Raw genomic sequence first — 8342 nt, 5'->3', positions numbered from 1 at the left:
ATTCCTCCCAGACCAAAGCATGCACCAGAGCCAAGTCAGGCTGGATTGACAGTGCCAAGTACCTGCTGCAAACTGACACCAAGAACCTGGGCTGGTGACTTTTGTTTCTTAGGTGGAAGGGCCTGCCTATGTGTTCCAGGGCCTGTGGCTCAGAGTGGCCAGCTGGCTCCTGAAATTCGGCATTGCGCAGGATTCCTCTCCGAGTGAAGCATGCACCAGAGCCAAGTCAGGCTGGCTTGACAGTGCCAAGTACCTTCTGCAAACTGACACTAAGAACCTGGGTTGTTCTCTTTTGTTTCTTAGGTGGAAGGGCCTGCCTATGTGTTCCAGGGCCTGTGGCTCAGAGTGGCCGGCTGGCTCCTGAAATTCGGCATTGCGCAGGATTCCTCCAAGACCAAAGCATGCACCAGAGCCAAGTCAGGCTGGCTTGACAGTGCCAAGTACCTCCTGCAAACTGACACCAAGAACCTGGGCTGGTGACTTTTCTTTCTTAGGTGGAAGGGCCTGCCTATGTGTTCCAGGGCCTGTGGCTCAGAGTGGCTGGCTGGCTCCTTAAATTCGGCATTGCTCAGGATGCCTCCCCTAGTGAAGCATGCACCAGAGCCAAGTCAGGCTGGCTTGACAGTGCCAAGTACCTGCTGCAAAGTGACACCAAGAACCTGGGCAGGTGACTTTTTTTTCTTAGGTGGAAGGGCCTGCCTATGTGTTCCAGGGCCTGTGGCTCAGAGTGGCCGGCTGGCTCCTGAAATTCGGCATTGCGCAGGATTCCTCCCTGAGTGAAGCATGCACCAGAGCCAAGTCAGGCTGGATTGACAGTGCCAAGTACCTCCTGCAAACTGACACCAAGAACCTGGATTGTTCTCTTTTGTTTCTTAGGTGGAAGGGCCTGCCTATGTGTTCCAGGGCCTGTGGCTCAGACTGGCCGGCTGGCTCCTGAAATTCGGCATTGCGCAGGATTCCTCCCAGACCAAAGCATGCACCAGAGCCAAGTCAGGCTGGATTGACAGTGCCAAGTACCTGCTGCAAACTGACACCAAGAACCTGGGCTGGTGACTTTTGTTTCTTAGGTGGAAGGGCCTGCCTATGTGTTCCAGGGCCTGTGGCTCAGAGTGGCCAGCTGGCTCCTGAAATTCGGCATTGCGCAGGATTCCTCCCCGAGTGAAGCATGCACCAGAGCCAAGTCAGGCTGGCTTGACAGTGCCAAGTACCTCCTGCAAACTGACACCAAGAACCTGGGTTGTTCTCTTTTGTTTCTTAGGTGGAAGGGCCTGCCTATGTGTTCCATAGCCTGTGGCTCAGAATGGCCCGCTGGCTCCTGAAATTCGGCATTGCGCAGGATTCCTCCCCGCCGGAAGCTGGCACCAGAGCCAAGTCAGGCTGGCTTGACAGTGCCAAGTACCTCCTGCAAACTGACACCAAGAACCTGGGCTGGTGACTTTTCTTTCTTAGGTGGAAGGGCCTGCCTATGTGTTCCAGGGCCTGTGGCTCAGAGTGGCCGGCTGGCTCCTTAAATTCGGCATTGCTCAGGATGCCTCCCCTAGTGATGCATGCACCAGAGCCAAGTCAGGCTGGCTTGACAGTGCCAAGTACCTCCTGCAAACTGACACCAAGAACCTGGGCTGGTGACTTTTGTTTCTTAGGTGGAAGGGCCTGCCTATATGTTCCAGGGCCTGTGGCTCAGAGTGGCCGGCTGGCTCCTGAAATTCGGCATTGCGCAGGATTCCTCCCAGACCAAAGCATGCACCAGAGGCAAGTCAGGCTGGCTTGACAGTGCCAGGTACCTGCTGCAAACTGACACCAAGAACCTGGGCTGGTGACTTTTGTTTCTTAGGTGGAAGGGCCTGCCTATGTGTTCCAGGGCCTGTGGCTCAGAGTGGCCGGCTGGCTCCTGAAATTCGGCATTGCGCAGGATGCCTCCCCGACTGAAGCTGGCACCAGTGGCAAGTCAGGCTGGATTGACAGTGCCAAGTACCTGCTTCAAACTGACACCGAGAACCTGGGTGGTTCTCTTTTGTTTCTTAGGTGGAAGGGCCTGCCTATGTGTTCCAGGGCCTGTGGCTCAGAGTGGCTGGCTGGCTCCTGAAATTCGGCATTGCGCAGGATTCCTCCCAGACCAAAGCATGCACCAGAGGCAAGTCAGGCTGGATTGACAGTGCCAAGTACCTGCTGCAAACTGACACCAAGAACCTGGGCAGGTGACTTTTCTTTCTTAGGTGGAAGGGCCTGCCTATGTGTTCCAGGGCCTGTGGCTCAGAGTGGCCGGCTGGCTCCTGAAATTCGGCATTGCGCAGGATTCCTCCCTGAGTGAAGCATGCACCAGAGCCAAGTCAGGCTGGCTTGACAGTGCCAAGTACCTCCTGCAAACTGACACCAAGAACCTGGGTTGTTCTCTTTTGTTTCTTAGGTGGAAGGGCCTGCCTATGTGTTCCAGGGCCTGTGGCTCAGAGTGGCCGGCTGGCTCCTGAAATTCGGCATTGCGCAGGATTCCTCCCAGACCAAAGCATGCACCAGAGCCAAGTCAGGCTGGATTGACAGTGCCAAGTACCTGCTGCAAACTGACACCAAGAACCTGGGCTGGTGACTTTTGTTTCTTAGGTGGAAGGGCCTGCCTATGTGTTCCAGGGCCTGTGGCTCAGAGTGGCCAGCTGGCTCCTGAAATTCGGCATTGCGCAGGATTCCTCCCCGAGTGAAGCATGCACCAGAGCCAAGTCAGGCTGGCTTGACAGTGCCAAGTACCTCCTGCAAACTGACACCAAGAACCTGGGTGGTTCTCATTTGTTTCTTAGGTGGAAGGGCCTGCCTATGTGTTCCAGGGCCTGTGGCTCAGAGTGGCCGGCTGGCTCCTGAAATTCGGCATTGCACAGGATTCCTCCCCGACTTAAGCTGGCACCAGAGCCAAGTCAGGCTGGATTGACAGTGCCAAGTACCTGCTGCAAACTGACACCAAGAACCTGGGCTGGTGACTTTTCTTTCTTAGGTGGAAGGGCCTGCCTATGTGTTCCAGGGCCTGTGGCTCAGAGTGGCCGGCTGGCTCCTGAAATTCGGCATTGCGCAGGATGCCTCCCCTAGTGAAGCATGCACCAGAGCCAAGTCAGGCTGGCTTGACAGTGCCAAGTACCTGCTGCAAACTGACACCAAGAACCTGGGCTGGTGACTTTTTTTTCTTAGGTGGAAGGGCCTGCCTATGTGTTCCAGGGCCTGTGGCTCAGAGTGGCCGGCTGGCGCCTGGAATTCGGCATTGCGCAGGATGCCTCCCAAACCAAAGCATGCACCAGAGGCAAGTCAGGCTGGATTGACAGTGCCAAGTACCTGCTGCAAACTGACACCAAGAACCTGGGTTGTTCTCTTTTGATTCTTAGGTGGAAGGGCCTGCCTATGTGTTCCATAGCCTGTGGCTCAGAATGGCCCGCTGGCTCCTGAAATTCGGCATTGCGCAGGTTTCCTCCCCGCCGGAAGCTGACACAAGAGCCAAGTCAGGCTGGATTGACAGTGCCAAGTACCTCCTGCAAACTGACACCAAGAACCTGGGCTGGTGACTTTTCTTTCTTAGGTGGAAGGGCCTGCCTATATGTTCCAGGGCCTGTGGCTCAGAGTGGCCGGCTGGCTCCTGAAATTCGGCATTGCGCAGGATTCCTCCCAGACCAAAGCATGCACCAGAGCCATGTCAGGCTGGATTGACAGTGCCAGGTACCTGCTGCAAACTGACACCAAGAACCTGGGCTGGTGACTTTTGTTTCTTAGGTGGAAGGGCCTGCCTATGTGTTCCAGGGCCTGTGGCTCAGAGTGGCCGGCTGGCTCCTGAAATTCGGCATTGCGCAGGATGCCTCCCCGACTGAAGCTGGCACCAGTGGCAAGTCAGGCTGGATTGACAGTGCCAAGTACCTGCTTCAAACTGACACCGAGAACCTGGGTTGTTCTCTTTTGTTTCTTAGGTGGAAGGGCCTGCCTATGTGTTCCAGGGCCTGTGGCTCAGAGTGGCTGGCTGGCTCCTGAAATTCGGCATTGCGCAGGATTCCTCCCAGACCAAAGCATGCACCAGAGCCAAGTCAGGCTGGCTTGACAGTGCCAAGTACCTGCTGCAAAGTGACACCAAGAACCTGGGCTGGTGACTTTTGTTTCTTAGGTGGAAGGGCCTGCCTATGTGTTCCAGGGCCTGTGGCTCAGAGTGGCCGGCTGGCTCCTGAAATTCGGCATTGCGCACGATGCCTCCCCGACTGAAGCTGGCACCAGTGCCAAGTCAGGCTGGATTGACAGTGCCAAGTACCTGCTTCAAACTGACACCGGGAACCTGGGTGGTTCTCTTTTGTTTCTTAGGTGGAAGGGCCTGCCTATGTGTTCCAGGGCCTGTGGCTCAGAGTGGCTGGCTGGCTCCTGAAATTCGGCATTGCGCAGGATTCCTCCCAGACCAAAGCATGCACCAGAGCCAAGTCAGGCTGGATTGACAGTGCCAAGTACCTGCTGCAAACTGACACCAAGAACCTGGGCTGGTGACTTTTGTTTCTTAGGTGGAAGGGCCTGCCTATGTGTTCCAGGGCCTGTGGCTCAGAGTGGCTGGCTGGCTCCTGAAATTCGGCATTGCGCAGGATTCCTCCCAGACCAAAGCATGCACCAGAGCCAAGTCAGGCTGGATTGACAGTGCCAAGTACCTGCTGCAAACTGACACCAAGAACCTGGGCTGGTGACTTTTGTTTCTTAGGTGGAAGGGCCTGCCTATGTGTTCCAGGGCCTGTGGCTCAGAGTGGCCGGCTGGCTCCTGAAATTCGGCATTGCGCAGGAATCCTCCCCGAGTGAAGCATGCACCAGAGCCAAGTCAGGCTGGCTTGACAGTGCCAAGTACCTTCTGCAAACTGACACTAAGAACCTGGGTTGTTCTCTTTTGTTTCTTAGGTGGAAGGGCCTGCCTATGTGTTCCAGGGCCTGTGGCTCAGAGTGACCGGCTGGCTCCTGAAATTCGGCATTGCACAGGATTCCTCCCCGACTTAAGCTGGCACCAGAGCCAAGTCAGGCTGGATTGACAGTGCCAAGTACCTGCTGCAAACTGACACCAAGAACCTGGGCTGGTGACTTTTCTTTCTTAGGTGGAAGGGCCTGCCTATGTGTTCCAGGGCCTGTGGCTCAGAGTGGCCGGCTGGCTCCTGAAATTCGGCATTGCGCAGGATGCCTCCCCTAGTGAAGCATGCACCAGAGCCAAGTCAGGCTGGCTTGACAGTGCCAAGTACCTGCTGCAAACTGACACCAAGAACCTGGGCTGGTGACTTTTTTTTCTTAGGTGGAAGGGCCTGCCTATGTGTTCCAGGGCCTGTGGCTCAGAGTGGCCGGCTGGCGCCTGGAATTCGGCATTGCGCAGGATGCCTCCCAAACCAAAGCATGCACCAGAGCCAAGTCAGGCTGGCTTGACAGTGCCAAGTACCTGCTGCAAACTGACACCAAGAACCTGGGTTGTTCTCTTTTGATTCTTAGGTGGAAGGGCCTGCCTATGTGTTCCATAGCCTGTGGCTCAGAATGGCCCGCTGGCTCCTGAAATTCGGCATTGCGCAGGTTTCCTCCCCGCCGGAAGCTGGCACAAGAGCCAAGTCAGGCTGGATTGACAGTGCCAAGTACCTCCTGCAAACTGACACCAAGAACCTGGGCTGGTGACTTTTGTTTCTTAGGTGGAAGGGCCTGCCTATATGTTCCAGGGCCTGTGGCTCAGAGTGACCGGCTGGCTCCTGAAATTCGGCATTGCGCAGGATTCCTCCCAGACCAAAGCATGCACCAGAGCCATGTCAGGCTGGATTGACAGTGCCAGGTACCTGCTGCAAACTGACACCAAGAACCTGGGCTGGTGACTTTTGTTTCTTAGGTGGAAGGGCCTGCCTATGTGTTCCAGGGCCTGTGGCTCAGAGTGGCCGGCTGGCTCCTGAAATTCGGCATTGCGCAGGATTCCTCCAAGACCAAAGCATGCACCAGAGCCAAGTCAGGCTGGATTGACAGTGCCAAGTACCTGCTGCAAACTGACACCAAGAACCTGGGTTGTTCTCTTTTGATTCTTAGGTGGAAGGGCCTGCCTATGTGTTCCATAGCCTGTGGCTCAGAATGGCCCGCTGGCTCCTGAAATTCGGCATTGCGCAGGTTTCCTCCCCGCCGGAAGCTGGCACAAGAGCCAAGTCAGGCTGGATTGACAGTGCCAAGTACCTCCTGCAAACTGACACCAAGAACCTGGGCTGGTGACTTTTGTTTCTTAGGTGGAAGGGCCTGCCTATATGTTCCAGGGCCTGTGGCTCAGAGTGACCGGCTGGCTCCTGAAATTCGGCATTGCGCAGGATTCCTCCCAGACCAAAGCATGCACCAGAGCCATGTCAGGCTGGATTGACAGTGCCAGGTACCTGCTGCAAACTGACACCAAGAACCTGGGCTGGTGACTTTTGTTTCTTAGGTGGAAGGGCCTGCCTATGTGTTCCAGGGCCTGTGGCTCAGAGTGGCCGGCTGGCTCCTGAAATTCGGCATTGCGCAGGATGCCTCCCCGACCGAAGCTGGCACCAGTGGCAAGTCAGGCTGGATTGACAGTGCCAAGTACCTGCTGCAAACTGACACCGGGAACCTGGGTGGTTCTCTTTTGTTTCTTAGGTGGAAGGGCCTGCCTATGTGTTCCAGGGCCTGTGGCTCAGAGTGGCTGGCTGGCTCCTTAAATTCGGCATTGCTCAGGATGCCTCCCCTAGTGAAGCATGCACCAGAGCCAAGTCAGGCTGGCTTGACAGTGCCAAGTACCTGCTGCAAACTGACACCAAGAACCTGGGCAGGTGACTTTTTTTTCTTAGGTGGAAGGGCCTGCCTATGTGTTCCAGGGCCTGTGGCTCAGAGTGGCCGGCTGGCTCCTGAAATTCGGCATTGCGCAGGATTCCTCCCTGAGTGAAGCATGCACCAGAGCCAAGTCAGGCTGGCTTGACAGTGCCAAGTACCTGCTGCAAACTGACACCAAGAACCTGGGTTGTTCTCTTTTGTTTCTTAGGTGGAAGGGCCTGCCTATGTGTTCCAGGGCCTGTGGCTCAGAGTGGCCGGCTGGCTCCTGAAATTCGGCATTGCGCAGGATTCCTCCCACACCAAAGCATGCACCAGAGCCAAGTCAGGCTGGATTGACAGTGCCAAGTACCTGCTGCAAACTGACACCAAGAACCTGGGCTGGTGACTTTTCTTTCTTAGGTGGAAGGGCCTGCCTATGTGTTCCAGGGCCTGTGGCTCAGAGTGGCCAGCTGGCTCCTGAAATTCGGCATTGCGCAGGATTCCTCCCCGAGTGAAGCATGCACCAGAGCCAAGTCAGGCTGGCTTGACAGTGCCAAGTACCTCCTGCAAACTGACACCAAGAACCTGGGTTGTTCTCTTTTGTTTCTTAGGTGGAAGGGCCTGCTTATGTGTTCAATGGCCTGTCGCTCAGAGTGGCCGGCTGGCTCCTGGAATTCGGCATTGCGCAGGATTCCTCCCCGCCGGAAGCTGGCACCAGAGCCAAGTCAGGCTGGCTTGACAGTGCCAAGTACCTCCTGCAAACTGACACCAAGAACCTGGGTTGTTCTCTTTTGTTTCTTAGGTGGAAGGGCCTGCCTATGTGTTCCATAGCCTGTGGCTCAGAATGGCCGGCTGGCTCCTGAAATTCGGCATTGCGCAGGATTCCTCCCCGCCGGAAGCTGGCACCAGAGCCAAGTCAGGCTGGATTGACAGTGCCAAGTACCTGCTGCAAACTGACACCAAGAACCTGGGCTGGTGACTTTTCTTTCTTAGGTGGAAGGGCCTGCCTATGTGTTCCAGGGCCTGTGGCTCAGAGTGGCCGGCTGGCTCCTTAAATTCGGCATTGCTCAGGATGCCTCCCCTAGTGATGCATGCACCAGAGCCAAGTCAGGCTGGCTTGACAGTGCCAAGTACCTCCTGCAAACTGACACCAAGAACCTGGGCTGGTGACTTTTGTTTCTTAGGTGGAAGGGCCTGCCTATGTGTTCCAGGGCCTGTGGCTCAGAGTGGCCGGCTGGCTCCTGAAATTCGGCATTGCGCAGGATTCCTCCCAGACCAAAGCATGCACCAGTGGCAAGTCAGGCTGGATTGACAGTGCCAGGTACCTGCTGCAAACTGACACCAAGAACCTGGGCTGGTGACTTTTGTTTCTTAGGTGGAAGGGCCTGCCTATGTGTTCCAGGGCCTGTGGCTCAGAGTGGCCGGCTGGCTCCTGAAATTCGGCATTGCGCAGGATGCCTCCCCGACTGAAGCTGGCACCAGTGGCAAGTCAGGCTGGATTGACAGTGCCAAGTACCTGCTTCAAACTGACACCGAGAACCTGGGTGGTTCTCATTTGTTTCTTAGGTGGAAGGGCCTGCCTA

Source organism: Haemorhous mexicanus, chromosome 7 (genome assembly GCF_027477595.1).
Source record: "Haemorhous mexicanus isolate bHaeMex1 chromosome 7, bHaeMex1.pri, whole genome shotgun sequence".
Lineage (NCBI taxonomy): Eukaryota > Metazoa > Chordata > Aves > Passeriformes > Fringillidae > Haemorhous > Haemorhous mexicanus.
Note: the sequence above shows the minus strand (reverse complement) of the source record.